The sequence below is a fragment of the Crocuta crocuta genome, unplaced genomic scaffold (assembly GCF_008692635.1).
Source record: "Crocuta crocuta isolate KB4526 unplaced genomic scaffold, BGI_CrCroc_1.0 scaffold343, whole genome shotgun sequence".
Classification (NCBI taxonomy): domain Eukaryota; kingdom Metazoa; phylum Chordata; class Mammalia; order Carnivora; family Hyaenidae; genus Crocuta; species Crocuta crocuta.
This window is the reverse complement of record NW_027532679.1, coordinates 5,005,428-5,022,964: the sequence shown is the minus strand read 5'-3', so window position 1 is coordinate 5,022,964 and position 17,537 is coordinate 5,005,428. Positions and strand designations below refer to the sequence as shown.

Genomic DNA, 17,537 nt, shown 5'->3' with positions numbered 1-17,537 from the left:
CAGAACTGGCAGAAGTGCCTGGCTGCCACCTTCTGAAAGAGCTTGGGGGGAGTGGGGGGAGGGAGAGGGAGATGGACACATGCAAGTGAGGGAGGGGGTGGGAGAGGAGGGGAGGGGAGAGGGAGAGAATCTTAAGCAGGCTCTCTGCTCAGCACAAAGCCTGATGCAGAGCTTGAACCAATGACCCTGGGATCATGATCAGAGCTTCTGACTAAAAAACTTCAAATGGAGGAAACAGAGTTAGCAGGGTATTTCATGCACAGGAAAAGCCTGGAGCCTAAACAACTGGGACTCTTAAGATTAGGAACCAAAGAGGGCCGCCTGGGTGGCTCAGTCAGTTAAGTGTCTAGCTCTGTATTTCAGCTCATTCATGATCTCACAGTTCATGAGATCGAGCCCCGTGTTGGGCTCTGTGGCTCTGTGCTGATAGCGGGGAGCCTGCTTGGGATACTCATATCCCCCCTCTCTACCTCCCCCCATAAATAAATAAATAAATAGCTTAAAAATGTATATATAAAAAAAGATTAGGGGGGGCGCCTGGGTGGCTCAGTCAGTTAAGCATTGACTTCGGCTCAGGTCATGATTCTGTGGTTCATGAGTTTGAACCCCATGTCACGCTCTGTGCTAACAGCTCAGAGCCTGAAGCCTGCTTCAGATTCCATGTCTCCCCCTCTTTCTGTCCCTCTCTCACTCACACTCTGTCTCTCTCTTGCTCTTTCTCTCGAATAAAATAAACATAAAAAAAAAAAAGATTAGGAACCAAAGTACGTCTCTACAGTATACTCGAGATGATGAAGCTCAGTTCAGAAACTAAAAGGTGGGTAGAAAATGAATCTCATTTTTATGGTATCTACTATGCACCAGATACAATAATTCATTCTGAGATATAACATATCTGGAGCAGGGCTATTCTAAGGGAATGTAAAAAAATAATATGTGTGGTGGTGATGGGAATCAAAATAGAAGAATGTGGTCACATTTCCCTAGTACTACCTAGGAGAGAGGTGCTTGGATTCTAATGTTCCCTATGGTATCACAATTTGTGGATGCAAGCAAGAACACTGTATATTAGGTAAAACATTTTAAAGAGGGAAGATTCACTGCAAAGATACTGGGTACTCACAGAATCACTGGGAGGCCTAACATACAGGCTTAGAAATGGGCAGGATTCAAGGCAGCTGTGTTAAGTCAAGAAGCAAGAAAGCATTGACTGTGTTTTATTTATTTTGTTTATTTATGTTTATTGGAGAGTGAGTGGGGGCGGGGGGGGGGAAGCAGAGAGAGGGAGAATCCCAAGCAGGATCCACATCATCAGCACAGAGCCCAATGTAGGCCTGAACCCATAAGCCACGAGACTATGACCCGAGCCAAAAGCAAGAGTCAGACGCTTAACCATCTGAGCCACCCAGGCCTTGGTTAGGCTCCCCTAACTGTCTTTTAGTGGAAGGGCTGTAATAGGAGCAAATAAATTCTAATGATTTCCTTTTCTTTGCCCCAATCAAAATTCAAAGTCTTGCTTGGAAGCATCCAATGAGCCAAGCATAGCTCACATGCCTTGGCTGTCAGAGAATGGAATGAGGAACACGGGGTATGGCCACTGAACAAGACTACAACGCAGAAGAATTCTTCCAGCTAGGAAGGGGAGTTGGATGCTGGAAACAATGAAAACTCCGTAACAAATTCAGCTAAAAGTTTTTTCAAGAAGACCTACAGATGGCCAGCAGACATACAAGAAGTTGCTCAACATTACTAATCATCAGGGAAGTGCAAATCAAAACCACAATGAGACATCATCTTACATCTGCTAGAATGGCTAAAATCAAAAAGAAATAACAAGTGTTGGTGAGTATGTGAAGGAACCCTTGTACACTGTTGGTGGGAATGTAAACTGGTACAGCAGGTGTGGAGGTTTTCAAAAACAGCCATGCTATGGAAGCAACCTAAGTGGCCATCAAGAAATGAATAGATAAGGAAGATGTGTTACAGATACACAGTGGAATATTATGTAGCCATAAAAAGGATGAGACAGTGTCATTTAAGACAATATGGATGGACCTAGCAGCTGTTATGATCAGTGGTGTAGGTCTGACTGAGAAAGACAAATGCCATATGATTTCAGTCGTAAGTGGAACCTAAACAAACAAATCAGACCTATAAATACAGAGAACTGGCAGCTGCCAGTGAGGAGGGGCATGAGGCAAGGTTGGGCAAAATAGGTCAAGGGGAGAGTGAAATACAGGTTTTCAGTTATAGAATGAATAACTCACAGGATTAAAAGGCACAGCATGAGGAATATAATCAATGATATTATAACAGCAATAGATGGAGACGGATGGTAGCTACACTTGTGGTGAACACAGTATAATGTATAAACTTGTTGGATCACTATGTTGTACACCTGAAACTAATGTAACACAGTGTGTCAACTATACTCAAAAAAAAGTTATTTCAACCCTGAAGAGCCAAAGCAACCCTGACAAAGAAGAACAAAGCTGGAGGCCTCATGATCTGATTCTAAGCTATATTACCAAGTTATAGGAATTAAAAAATAGTGTGGTATTCGCATAAAAACTGACACACAGATCAATGGAACAGAGAGGCCAGAAATAAATACATGCATATGCAGTCAATTTAGGACAAAAGAGCCAAGAATATACAATGGGGAAAGGACAGTCTCTTCAATAGATGGAGTTGGGGAAACGGGACAGCCACACTGTGCCAGAATGAAACTGGATCACTATCTCACACTGTACACAAACATTAACTCAATATGGATTAAGACTTTAATGTAACACCTGAAATCATAAAAACTTCTAGAAGAACACAAAGGCAGTAAGCTCCTTGTCTTGCTGATGATTTTCTGAACGTAACACCAAAAGTGAAAGCAACAAAAGCAAAAACAAACAAGTGGGGCCACATCAAACTGAAAATCTGCTCAGCAAAGGAAACCATCAACAAAATGAATCGAATGGGAGAAAATGTTTGCAAATCATATATCTAATAAAAGGTTAATATCCAAACTATATGAAGAACTCATACAATTTAATAGCAAAAACAACAATCAGATTAAAAAATGGGCAGAAGATGTGAACGGACATTTTCCCCAAGACATACAGACGGCCAACAAATACATAAGATATTCAACATCATTAATCATCATGGAAATGCAAATAAAAACCACAGTGAAATTACCACCTCACACTTGCTAGAATGGCTATTATTAAAAAACAAAAAACAAAACTACAGAAAACTTATGAAGGAAATNTTCTTACTTGACACATTCCCAAAGGCAAGAGAATCAAGAGCAAAAATGAACTATTGGGACCTAATCAAGAAAAAAGCTTCTGCATGGCAAAGGAAACACTCCATAAAGCTAACAGGCAACCGACGGAAGGGGAAAAGAGTTGCAAAAGACTTATCAGATAAAGGGCAAGTATCCAAAATTTATAAGGAACTCACCAAACTCCACACTCAAAAAACAAATAATCCAGTGAAGAAATGGGCAGAAGACATGAACAGACACTTCTCCAAAGAGGACATCCAGATGGCCAACAGACACATGAAACGATGCCCAGCATCTCTCCTCATCAGGGAAATACAAATCAAAACCACACTGAGATATCACCTCACGCCGGTCAGGGTGGCTAAAATGAGCAAAATCAGAGAACTCTAGATGCTGGCGAGGATGTGGAGAAATGGGCACCCTCCTACACTGTTGGTGGGAATGTCAACTGGTGCAGCCCCTCTGGAAGACAGTGTGGAGGCTCCTCAAAAAATTAACAATAGAACTCCCCTAGAACCCAGCAACAGCACTGCTAGGAATTTGCCCAAGGGATACAGGAGTGCTGATGCATAGGGGCACATGTACCCCAAAGTTCATAGCAGCACTCTCAACAATAGCCAAAACATGGAAAGAGCCTAAGTGTCCATCAACAGATGAATGGATCAAGAAGATGTGGTTTATCTACACAATGGAATACTACATGGCAACAAGAAAGAATGAAATCTGGCCACTTGTAGCAACATGGATGGAACTTGAGGCTGTTATGCTGGGCGAAATAAGTCAGGCAGAGAAGGACAGATACCATATGTTTGCACATATAGGAGGATTAGGAGGAACTTAATGGAGGACCATGGGGGAGAAGAAGGGGAAAAACAGTTGGGGAGAGGAAGGCAGGCAAACCATGAGAGACTCTTGAATGCTGAGAACAAACTGAGGGCTGATGCGGGTGAGGGGGGAGTGGAATGGGGTGATGGGCATGGAGGAGGGCACTTGTGGGGATGAGCACTGGGTGTTATATGGAAACCAACTTGACAATAAACTATTTAAGAAAACAAAAAACAAATGTTGAGGATGTGGAGAAAAGAGAACCCTTGTGTGCTGCTGGTGGGAATGTAAATTGGTACAATCACTATGAAAAACTGTATGGAAGTTCCTTAAAAAATTAAAAATGGAAACTACCATATGACCCAGCAATTCCACTTTTGGGTATTTAGCCAAAGAAAATGAAAGCACAAACTTGAAAAGATACATGCACCCTTATGCTCACTGCAGCATTATTTACAACAGCCAAGATATGGAAACAACTTAAGTGTTGGTCAGCTGACAAAGAAATTGTGGAGTAGGCCTCACTCCAGCCTCCCGCTAGCTGCCATGCTGCACCCCCATGTGTGACCACCTTATCTCAGCTGCTCTGCCTGAGACCCCCCGAGTGCCAACCCTAGTCCCCTGCTCAGTTCCATTTCTGCTCCAACAAGATGAAAGAAACTATTACGAACCATGAAACCTGTGAAACTGCAAGCACAAGGGTGCAGCTCACTGAAAGAAGGTGGTTCATAGAATGGAGACAGCACTTCTAAAGCAAACTTTAGTTCTCCTTAAAGAAGTTAGGAGTAAACAGTATCTCTGGTACTGAAGAAGTGAATACGTTCACAAACCAAGGAAAAGTGATGCACTTAACAACCCTGAAGTCCAGCCATCCTTGGCAGCAAACGATTCTCACCATCCCAGGGCGTGCGGAGACCAGGCAGCTGACAGAAATGCTCCCCAGGATCTTAAACCAATGTGGTGCAGACCATTTGACTCGTTCAAGAAGACGGGCTAAAGCTCTGCCCGCACAATCTGCAGATGGAGAAGCGCCACTTGCTACTGGAGAGGAGGAAGATGATGAAGTTCCAGATCTTGTGGAGATATTTGATGAAGCTTCCAAGAATGAAGCAAACGGAACTGAGTCAACTTCTGAAGAAGATAAAACTTGAAGAAGTTACTCGGAGCTGCTATTTTATATTACGAATGCCTTTTAAAATTTTGTTCATGGATCTCTAATATTTTTAAGCCCAAGCTCCTTGGGCACTGCAGCTCTTTTTAGATCTGTTTATATTCAATTCATTCTTTGCAGCGAATTAAGCTGAAGAACCCTTGAATAAAGTTTGAAACAAGGTTAATAAAGTTCTTTGCCTAGTAAAAAGAAAAAAAGAAATGATGATATATATATACACACACGATGGAACATTATTCAGCCATAAAAAGATGGAATCTTGCCATTTGCAATAACATGGACTGATCTCGAGGGCAGTACCTTAAATGAAGTCAGTAAAAGAAAGATAAATATAATTTTTCTTATATGTGGAATCTAAAAAATAAAACACACAAAAAATTCCAAGCTCGTAGGTACACAGAACAGATTGGCAGTTGCCAGAGGTGGTTGAGGAGGTGGGAGACATGAGTGAAGGAGGTATGAAAAAAAAAGATTTAAAAAATTAAAAAATTAGGAAACAATTTTAATTAATGTAAAACTAAAACCTTTACTATTTGCTAAATAAAAGCAAATTCATGGTCAGTCTTAAATTCACACACACAAAATGCATGATTGACCAATTAGGTACTAACAGTGGGAAGTATGGTATTAGAACACATATTAATGCAAAGTAGCATATTAATAAGTTAAAAGAAAAAATTACATAATCATACAAATAAATACATCACAGGTCCTAAAGGTCTTTAATATATTTTAAAAAGGCTATTTCAAAAACAGAAATTCTTTGGAGAACAATGACTCATCAAGTTACCAGAGTTTAATATCATCCTGAACTTTCAGTCTCCTCTGTTTTAACTCTAATTTCCAACTATTTTCTGATCTATAATCTGTTCTCCATTGCAAACTCATCAGGAATGTTTTATGAACACAGATGAATCGCTCAGAATGCCCGATCAGGCTCATGTGGGGTGTTGTGCGTGTGTACGTTAAGAGTTTAATTACTCTTAAATAAATTTAGAACATTGAGATACCAGTAGGCAAAACTTAGCTCCAAGGTATACTCAGAAGGAATTACTGATGATGGCCAGCCTGAGCAGGCAGTCTGGAAAAAGCTCACAGTGTCTTTTTTAAATTTTTTTTTTTTTTTTACTTGAGTGTAGCTAACACAATGTTACATTAGTTTCAGGGCTACAACTTAGTGATTCCACAAGTTTAAACATTATGCCATGCTTAGTGTCTTTGTAACCAGGACCAGAAGTTGAACTGGCAAAGGGAAGAGATCCAGATCATATTTCTGAAGCCAATTATTCGAAGGAAGGCATTTTATTTTTTCAGCTGACAAATCACAACTCAGTGACCCATTAAGCAGTAAACACTGGAAAAGAGCTGCTGCTTCCAGATTGTGTAAATTGAGGATTAATGCAATTATCAATAACACGCTGAATTATCTCCTTGGAAACAGCTAAAAATAGCACATTTAGGACAAAGCTGCACTACTCCCAGTTGTGCCAAGAGACTAACTTGCTCCCAGTACAAAGACTAGGGTTTACGCTGCTGCTGGAACATTCTCTTTCTCCAAAAGATGGCACACATGCTGTGTAATATTATTGGAATCCAAGCACAGATTTTATCATGAATGAGTCTTATTTAGCATGCTAAGTGCCAAGAACATATACACATAAATGAGCTGGTGGTGCTGACATTCAGCAGCATATCACGTTCAAGTTGTTCCAGCTTCTGGCATTATGCATAATGTGGTTAGGCGCCCTCTCCTAGGTCTCTACAGTTTTGTTTTGTTTTTTTTGTTTTTGAGAGAGAGAGGGAGAAAGAGCACAAACAGAGGAGGGGCAGAGAGAGAGAGGGAGACACAGAATCCGAAGCAGGTTCCAGGCTTTGAGCTGTCAGAGCAGAGCCCGATGTGGGGGGTGGGGGAAGGTGGGAGGGTGGGTCTCAAACTGTGAGATCAAGACCTAACTGAAATCGGACACTTGACCAACTGAGCCACCCTGGCATCCCTTAAAGTAATCTTTATGCCCAATGTGGGGCTTGCGCTCATGACCCCAGAGATCCAGAGTTGCATACATAACTGACTGAGCCAGCCAGGTGCCCTTCCACAAGGTCTTTTAACACATTCCAGAGGCCTCACAGAGAAGCATCTGCTCTAGAATTCTATTTCCATAACAATGGAAACCAAAGAAATTTTCAGGACTCTCTACTCAGTACTCCTCCCAGGCACTGGCACTGAAAGTTCAGGAAGAAAACAGTGACTTTATTCTGCACTGTAAATCATCACTGGAGCTGTCAAGGAAAACCCCAAAGAGACAATGCTCTTGATGAATGGAGTTTATTTCAACAGTTATTACCACAACTGCAAACTTTTCAGCCTGGTGTTCAAAATTTAATATAACTTGTATCAGTAGAGCATGCTACTTCTTAAAATCTGCAATCACATACATTAGTTCATTTGCTTTTTGCAAGTCAATTAATTCTCAGATGTGAGCATGAAAATATTGAACAACCCATTTTACAGTTAAGAAAATCAAGATTCAGATATCTCTTGGTTTTTTTTTTTTACACCACCTCAAACATGTATTCCAATCTACTCAACCATACTTCTCATTACCACCCAACACAAGTCCTTCCTCTAGACAGTCTGATCTCTTTAAAGTCTCTCAACACCCACCAGGCTTATTCTTTATTCCTCATTCCATCCCTTTGTATATGCATCCCCACCTTGAAATGCACTTGTTTCTCTTCTGTATCTTCTTCCCAACTGCTCAAACCAAATTTTCTGGTTTTCAAAGTCACACAAACCATATGTCCTTCCCAGAACCACCTTTGCTTCCTTCCCTGCCTGACCTTTTTTTTTTTTTTTGACTGCACTGTACATTGTTACTTCTAATTTGGGGATTCAATTCTGCTTCATAGATTTAAAAAAATTAAAAAAATTTTTTTTTAATATTTAGTTTTGAGAGACTGAGATAGACAGAGCATGAGCAAGGGAGGAGTACAGAGAAAGGTAGACATAGAATTCGAAGCAGGCACCAGGCTCTGAGCTGTCAGCACAGAGCCCGATGCGGGGCTTGAACACACAGCCGTGAGATCATGACCTGAGCTGATGTCAGACGCTTAACCAACTGAGTCACCTAGGTGCCCCTTCTGCCTCATAGCTTTTACACATATACACACATACACATGTATGTAACAACACTGCAGAATGTTTGGAATGTTACTTAATGCTTCAATGGGTCATAAAGCACAGTGCAGGCCTCAGACCAAGGCAAGAGGGACCTCTGTACAGGCCGTTGGCTAATTGCACCTTTCCTCCCAAGGGGTTCTTTTAAATTTTTTTTTAATGTTTTTAATTTATTTTTGAGAAAGAGAGAGACAACATGAGTAGGGGAGGGTCAGAGAGAAACGGAGACAGAATCCAAAGACAGGATCTAGGCTCTGAGATAGCTGTCAGCACAGAGCCTGATGCGGGGCTTGAACCCACAAACCGTGAGATCATGACTTGAGCCGAAGCTGGACGCTCAACCGACTGAGCCACTCAGGCACTCTTCAGGGGCTCTTTTAGACCTACCTCTCCCAGCTCACTTCCAGGAGCTGCATGAGCCTTTACCCGGGTCTGTCCTACTATGGTGGACTTTGTTGCGAGTGTATACTGTGTTCCGGATGTGATACTTTCTACTATGCCTGTTCCAGCCTTGGAATCGGCCATTTTTTCCAAGGGGTCCTGGATCCTTTTGATGGGGAATGGTATTTAGAAACTAAGATCTGGATGCTAGTATGTTCCCTGTTACTAGCCAGTCATTGCTTTTAGGTCCTCTCAGTAAGAAACCCATAAGATACAACTTTAAAAAAGAAAAAACCAAAAATCTCACGAGACAAAGAATATATAAACATGAAATCTTGTATGTAGTCATACAAGTGAACACCCCCAGATTCTTCCTCACTTTCTCCCACACTGAAAACTCTGGTTCCCAATAACAGCAATATATTTACTCATTTGCTTTATCCTAAAATCAACAGAAAAGTTCTGAAATTACTACATGATTATCAGTACCTATAATGAACCCATTATGTAAAGTTCAAGATTTCATTGCAGTTGTTTTTAACATTTTTTAAATTAATTTTTTATTTTAGAAAGAGAAAGAAGAGAGAGAGCATGTGTGCAACCAGGAAAGGGGCAGACAGAGACAGAGAGAGAGAATCCCAAGCAGCCTCCGAGCTCAGCCCAGAGGCTGACACAGGGCTTGATCTCACGACTGTAAGAGAAATCAAGACTTGCATGCTTAACTGACTTGAGCCACCCAGGCTCTCCTCATTGCAGTACTTTGTAACTTTAAAATATATCCTACTAAGGGTGAACATCCAGAGAGTACTGTGCCCAAAGTTACTGGAATTATCTTCTCTATGTGATCAATCTGATATCCTCTTAATTTCATTCTATTTGTAATCCATTTTAAGGCTAATTTTTCCCTCATCCTTTATGGTTTAATGTCAATGTATAATATTTACACAGATCAAAATTCAATATTGAATGGGACTTCTCATGTGGCAAAGTGAGGAGATTAACAAATACTCTAACCTAAAAAATAATTATGAATTGGACAAAATGATCAAAACCAACATTTCAGTGTCCTAAAAACTGACTAAAAGCTTACAACAAAGTGAGTAACACTCATGAAAAACTACCGAACTTCAGAAAATAGCCATGAAATCTGTGGCTTGTTTGCAAGGACCTGCTCTCCTTCCTCCTCCCATCAGTGATACTGCACTGTCATCATAGTTCTAATACAGCAAGGTAGGCCACGAATAACCAGCAGTCCCACTGCTTGAAGAGGCTGATCTGATTCAAAACCGAAGGTGAAATAATCCATGTCCAGTGGACTGTCAGGAATGAACAGCAATCTGAGTGGGAAGCAAACACGAAAGGTCAGGGGTTCTACTAATCAGGCTGTGGCCCTGGCTGGGCAAATAAGAGGCTCATGGGCCAAACAGAAATGTAACAGGGAGACAGAAGAGGCAGTCGAAGAGTTACTTGGCAAGCTCTCCTCGTACCCGACGGACTGGAGATGGTGTGCGTGCGAGAACAAAGAGGGCCAAAGCTATCTACACGCGCCTGTCCTATCAGGAGCCTGCACCCATGTGTCGAGGAGACACAAGAGGGTCAGCCTGAGGCCGACTTGAAAATTCCCTAAAACTGTAATACACTTCTAAATCCACACAGAGATCAGTAGGTGGAAGCCTTATTGGTTTGAGCTGTTTGAACATAATCTCCGACCAGTTCTGGCTGACCAGTAAGCTGAGCAGAAACAGGAGCAACCCCAAGAAAGCCATACTTAAAAATACCATCAAGAAAAGGACAAAAACAAAACCCAGCTGAGCAGAGCGGTCAGTGACCACAGACTCCAAGAACTAAAGGAAATTGAGTTTAAAGACTTAAATGAATGATTAAAAAAAAGAGACAATGATTAAAATAAGGGAACCACAACAAAAGGACAAAAATTACTTAAAAGGAAAAAACAAAGTAGAAAAGTCCAATAACTGAAATGAAAAATTCATAGAAAGGAGATTTGAACTGGAATGAAAATTAATAAAATTGAATGTAGAGCAATAGAGACCCAATCTGAAGAACTGACAGCAGAAAAAAAATGGGAAAAAATGAACAGAGTCCTCACAATATATGTGTTGGGAGTCCCAGGAAAGGGACAGAAGACATATTTGAAGAAATAATGGCTGAAATCTTCAAAATGTTGATGAAGAAGGTTAAAGATCCAAGCAGCTCAATGAACCCCAAGTACATAGATCCATATCTAGAGTCACCAGAGTCAAAATGTTGAAAGACGGAGAAAATGTGAACCCAGAGGGAAACCACATATCAGGAACAGGGGAACAACAACACTATTCTCATCATCTTGAGAAATCAGTGTGATGACATACTCAAAATGCTGAAAGAAAAAGACTGTCAACCAAGAATTAGATATGCAGCAAAACCATACCTCAAAATGAAGGCAAAATAAAGACATTCAAAGATAAAGACAAAATTGGTGCTACCAAGCCTGCTTTACAAGACATACAAAAGGTAGCCCTTTGGACTGAAAGGAAATGACACCAGATGGTAACTCAAATCGAGAGGGAGAAATGAAGAGCTTTAGAAATGGTTCTAGGGGCGCCTGGGTGGCTTAGTCGGTTAAGCGTCCGACTTTCGCTTAGGTCATGATCTCGCGGTTCGTGGGTTCGAGCCCCGCGTCGGGCTCTGTGCTGACTGCCAGCTCAGAGCCTGGAGCCTGTTTCAGTCTGTGACTCCCTCTCTCTCTGACCCTCCCCTGCTCACACTGTCTCTCTCTCTCTCCTAGAAATAAATAAAACATTAAAAAAAAAAAAAAAGAAATGGTTCTATAAATACATTATTTTCTCTCTTAAATTCTTTAAAAGACAAAAAAGATTATGTAAGATTTAGTTATAATACACTGTGGTTGGGTTTACAACATAAAATTGATATAATGCATATGACAATGGTGGCACCAAGGAAGGAGAAGAAATAGTTACATTGAAGTAAAATTTCTATATTTTACTGGAATTACAAAGTATTAAACTAGACTCTAATAAGATGCATAATATAATCTATTCAGCAACCACTAAAAAAATTTAGCTAAGAAGTTTAAATATTAGAAATATTAAAATGATACACTAAAAAATTAACATTAAAAGGCACTAATTTTTTAAAAATTTTTAAAAATTAAATTTTAAAATATTTTTAATCCCCTTGCTATCAAGAGTTAAGACACTTGTAAAGAGGAGGACAGTGCTTTAGAACATGTCATCCAGTCCCAGAGAGCTCACTTCTAGTCTAATTTGAGACCTATGTTAAGAATAAACCACTACTGGGGCACCTGGGTGGCTGCTGATTGAGCATCTGACTCCTGATTTTGGCTCAGGTCATGATCTAATGGTTCATGAATTTAAGCCCAGTGACAGGTTTTAGGTTGACAACAAGGAGTCTCCTTGGAGTTCTTTCTCTCTCCTCTCTCTGCCCCATGCCCTGCTCACACGCATGTGCTCTCTCTCAAAACAAACATTAAAAAGATTAAAAAAACCCTCTACCTCACTGAATCAGTGACTTGCACCATAGACCTTCGGTTGTTCTTCTATAGTTAATCCAAGGCCATTTTCTACTGAATTAGCAAGATGAGTTCTTTGCAGATGTTTAACATCTATTCTTTGCCTTCACAAATACAGGTACACTAGGATCTTTTATTTTATTCTGTTTTCCAGGGAATGATGTTCTTGGATCAGAAGGTAAAAGAATTTCACATGATAGAGAGAACTATAACTTTCTTAAAGACGAAAAAACTTTGAAGTATTATGTGGCAAAACACCATCCCAAGAAACATTTCTATATGTTTAAACTAATCAACTCTCTAGTTAGTTCTTATTTTTTAAGGAGGGGAGGAGCAGAGAGAGAAAGAGAGAGAATCTTAAGCAGGCTCCACATCCAACATGGAGCCCAATGCAGGGATTGATCTCACCATCATGAGATCATAACCGGAGCCAAAAACCAAGAGTCAAGACAGTTCACCGACTGAGCCACCCAGGTGCCCCTCTCCAGTTATTTTTAAATTACATCACTAATGAGGGGCACCTGGGTGGCTCAGTCCATGAAGCATCTGACTTCGGCCTCGTGATCTTGTGATCTGTGGGTAAGAGCCCTGCGTTGGGCTCTGTGCTGACAGCTCAGAGCCTGGAGCCTGCTTTGGATTCTAGGTCTCCCTTTCTTTTACACCTCCCCCGTGCTCGCTTGTGCCTGCACTCTCTCTCTCAAAAATAAACATTAAAAAAATTTGATCTAACTCATGTCTAAATGTGGTTACTTTGATTAATGATGCCACTATAATTAAGTTAGGTTTTAACTGATAATTTGACAAACAGGTGGAAGGTGAGCATTTGGGGAAAAAAATACAAAACTTAGTCTGAGCTGATATTAAAATTTAATCAAATCATTGAGGCAGACAGACTTTTAAAAATGGTGCTGGGACAACTTGGTAGTCACTTGGAAAAAGATAAAATTAGAATGTATGTTGCATCTTACACTAGAGTAAACTCCAACTAGATTGGAGATCTAAATGTAAAAAGTGAAACCATAAAAGTATTGGAAGAAGATAAGGTGAATTCCTCTTTAATCTCAGTGTAAGGAATAGCCTTCTATGACTCAAAATCCTAGAGAATTTAAGTTGATGCAACTTTAATCTTGGTGTAAACTGGCAAAAATGTCAGAAGGTCCTCCTTCATTCCCTTATTAATCATGAAACAACCACCCATTCAATGCTAGCTAGGAATATTCCCTATTCTTAAGATGACTGACTACAACAAACAATTTGGAGCTTATAAATGTATATCTCTTCTATCATTAAATGATAAAAACTTGCATTAAATACATCTAAAAATTCTTTTAACAATCCTGCAGTGATCATATGTTTAACAGATAACAAGGAGAAAATCCAGAGGTTCACACCAGCAGGTTAATTTCCATATTGTAATCTATTGGCAGCTCTCTGCTTCCCCCTGCAGTTTTGTGAAGTTATTGCTACAAAATAAAACAAACTAAAGTCAAGCACTGTGGTCAGAGATCACATAACTGTCGAAGAGAAGGTTAAAAAAAGCTACACACTTACTAAAGGGTTGGAAAACGGAGACACAAGTAACAAAACTTTTCTGCTTCAGTTTTATCTGGGGGGTGGGGATGGAAAAACTATACACTGAAAGGGCTGGGGACACCCATTCTGCAAATTATCCTGAAGAGAATTCCTTTATCATTAAAAAGGAAAGAAAAGCTTCAGTTTTGTTTTCTCTGAAATCAGACATTGTTTGCTTTACACATACAGACACATTTGTTCTTTCCACAAGTCACTTTTAGAAGTCTTCTAGGGTTCTCTGGATTTAAGCTGTAGTTAGAATCTGACTTCTCACTAAGTCTTATCATTCTCAGGAAAGATGACTGACTTATAAGAAACTAATCTTAGAAACATTTCCTGTTTCTTAGCTCAGAAAGTTCTATTTCCCAAAATTCAATTTAATAGAAATACACTTATTTTAACTTGGCCCAACAAACCTTTTATAGAGCCTGAGCAAAGAGGAGGATAAGAGAAAAACATCCCATTAGTCAACTCTTCTGATGTTAGATGCAGTCAGTATACTGGTTATACTTGTATTTTGGAAGCTTGGTCATGCTTGTCAATCTGGCTTTGTGTCTCCCCAAGAGTGACCACAGTTCTACCTATATCAAAATGACCTGGGGATGCTTGTTAAAGCAGACTCCTGGCGGCCACCTTGCAAGTCTGTGCTATCAGACATTTCTCAGGGCTTTGCATGATTAATAAATTTCCTGTGACTCTTCAGCATTATACAGTTTGAGAACCATTGATCTACATAAAGTGACCTTCTTTAATAAACACAGGGAACACTGAATGCCACTTTGTTTCATCAGCAAACAATCTAAAATTATCCCACTAACTTCCAAATGTTTGGGGAGTAAAAATTTTGGAAAAGTTATTTCCCCTGACTTAAACTCAGGATCAGAAATCTAAGGTCCTTGTCAATTCTTAAATTCTAGGATGTTATTTAATCATTTGTTAACAGTGTTCATTAAACCCAACACTAGTACACTTTAATAAATTAATAAATATGGCAACCTTAGTTCAAAAGGATGCCCATTAAAAAGGAAACAAACCAGGAAGGATTTTTCCATAAGGTTAACAGAATATGCAGGTCATTATAGAAAAGTTACTGATAACTTTCTGGAAGAAACCAAGAGAACGTTCCCTGCAAACAGGCCCACTGTTATAGCAACACTGATAATAATTCTGAAAATGATGCAATGAGAAGGCAGAAACGTGGAAATCAAAAGGATTAAGTACTGTGGGATTTAGGAAAAATGAACGGGAAATAACCGCTAAAGAATTTCTGTTCTAAACAATACTTCAATAATGGTTCCTGGTTAGAAATAAAGTCTTGAAGGAAAGAATAATCCTTTACATATTCAGAGCCTAAGGAAAATGTTTTAAAATCCCAGAAATCTTGGGGTGCCTGGGTGGCTTAGTCAGTTAAGCACCTGACTCTTGGTTTCAGCTCAGGTCATGATCTCATGGTTCGTGAGTTCAAGCCCCATGTCAGACAACATGGAGCCTGCTTGGTATTCTCTCTCTGCCCCACCCCCCATCCTCTGAGAGCTCTTCCTCTTTCCCCTTCTCTCAAAATAAATAAATAAACTTTAAAATTCCAGAAAGCTTGCACTCTGAGTCCATGTTTACTACACATAGACTTTCGTATCACGTACTTAAATGTATCTATGGGTGTACCTATTTGTAAATGAATACCATGGGCAAACAACTGGTAGGGAGCAAACCCATTAAAGTAACTACATCTGCATTCTGGCTTACAAATAAACTTTTTCATTTATAGCAAGAATGAAATGATTACAGTCCTAATGAACTCAATGTCTTTCCATATTTGTAAATGGGTGTCACCATCCACCCAGTAGCTGAAGCCAAGGAATCAAGCTATATACTACTTTCTCCCATTGTATGGAATATTTCCCTCTCCAACTGTCACACATTTGACTCCTTTTTCCCTCCAAGTCTTTGCTGATTTACAACCTCACCAGAGAGGCTTTTCCTGACTAGCAAATCTAAAGTAGTCCTCCCTATCCTTCCAACCCCACACTTTCATCACTTCAGCTTTTTTTATACCTCCCAACTAGCATACAGCTGCTAGGAGAGAAGAGAAACCCTCTCATCTTGTTTACCACTGTATCCTTAAGGGCTTCAAACAATACCTGGCATGTGGAAGAAATGAAAATCTTTCTAGAATAAATAAATGAGATACTCTCTGTAACTTGTAAGATCAATTACTGGCCTTCATGGGACAGATAATCATAGTATTTCTTCAACAGCTATTTAGTGAAGGAAGATGATGTGCTAGGCCTTAAGACAGTGGTCCTCAAACTTTAGTAAGAGCATAAGAATTATCTATGAAATTTACATATGAGGACTAAACAGCACTGTGACAAGTAGCCCGTAAAAGGTGATTTCCTCAAAGGATCACCCCCATGCAGTATGTTCTATAGAACCTTTAACATCTTTGTATCATAATATTATAGCAACAATTCTCATCTGCTACCAGATTTGTCCTTTACTTCAGCCAAACCTTTGAGAAGAACTTCTCTGCTTCACCGATCCAGTACATCTCAAACATTTGCTAAAACCCCATTCCTCTGGATAGTCATGTCGACATTTAGGTTTTCATAAATACTTAAGATATGCTGCGCGCGCGCGCACACACACACACACACACACACACAGTGCTTTCCTTAAGAGATTTTGCCTGTTTTAAAAAATCTTATTATATAATAATAACAGGGTTTATCCATCAGGAAGAGCTAGCAATTATAAATGTCTACGCAACAAATATGGAAGCACCTAAATATATAAAATAATTAATCACAAACAGAAACACTCTTATGGATAAGAATGTGCTAATAGGGGACTTTAATACTCCACTTACAGCAATGGATAGATCAACTAGACAGAAAATTACTAAAGACACAGTGGACTTGAGTGACACATTTGACCAGATGGATTTGATAGATATATTTAGAACTCTACATCCTGAGGCTATGGAATTCACTTTCTTCTCAAGTGCGCATGGCACATTCCCCAAGATAGATCACATATTGGGACATAAAGCAGCCCTCAATAAATATAAAAGAATTGAGATCATACCATGCACACTTTCAGATCGCAATGCTATAAAACTTGAAATCAATCACAGGAAGAAGTCTGGAAAACCTCCAAAAACATGGAGGTTAAAGAACACCCTACTAAAGAACGAATGGGCCAATCAGGCAATTAGAGAAAAATTTAAAAATATATGGAAACAAATGAAAACAAAAATACAACAATCCAAACTCTATGGGATAAGGCAAAGGCAGTCCTAAGAGGAAAGTACATTGCATGCACTTCAGGCCTATTTCAAGAAATCAGAAAAAGCGCAAATGCAAAATCTAACAGCGTACCTAAAGGAACTACAGGGAGAGCAACAAGAGCACCCCAAACCCAGTAGGAGAAGAGAAATAATAAAAATCAGGACAGTAATAAACAATATAGAAACCAAAGAAACAGCTGAACAGATCAATGAAACCAAGAGTTGGTTTTTTGAAAAAATAACCAAAATTGACAAACCTCTAGCCAGGCTTCTCAAAAAGAAAAGAGAGAGCAC

The 17,537-nt window shown here is 39.7% G+C and overlaps 1 protein-coding gene across 1 annotated transcript in view; it reads right to left on the bottom strand.

The window, feature by feature from the left end:
* The window catches only part of TTC1 (tetratricopeptide repeat domain 1), a 52,052-nt gene that overhangs the window by 19,864 nt on the left and 14,651 nt on the right, over positions 1–17,537 (bottom strand). The window lies entirely within an intron of this gene.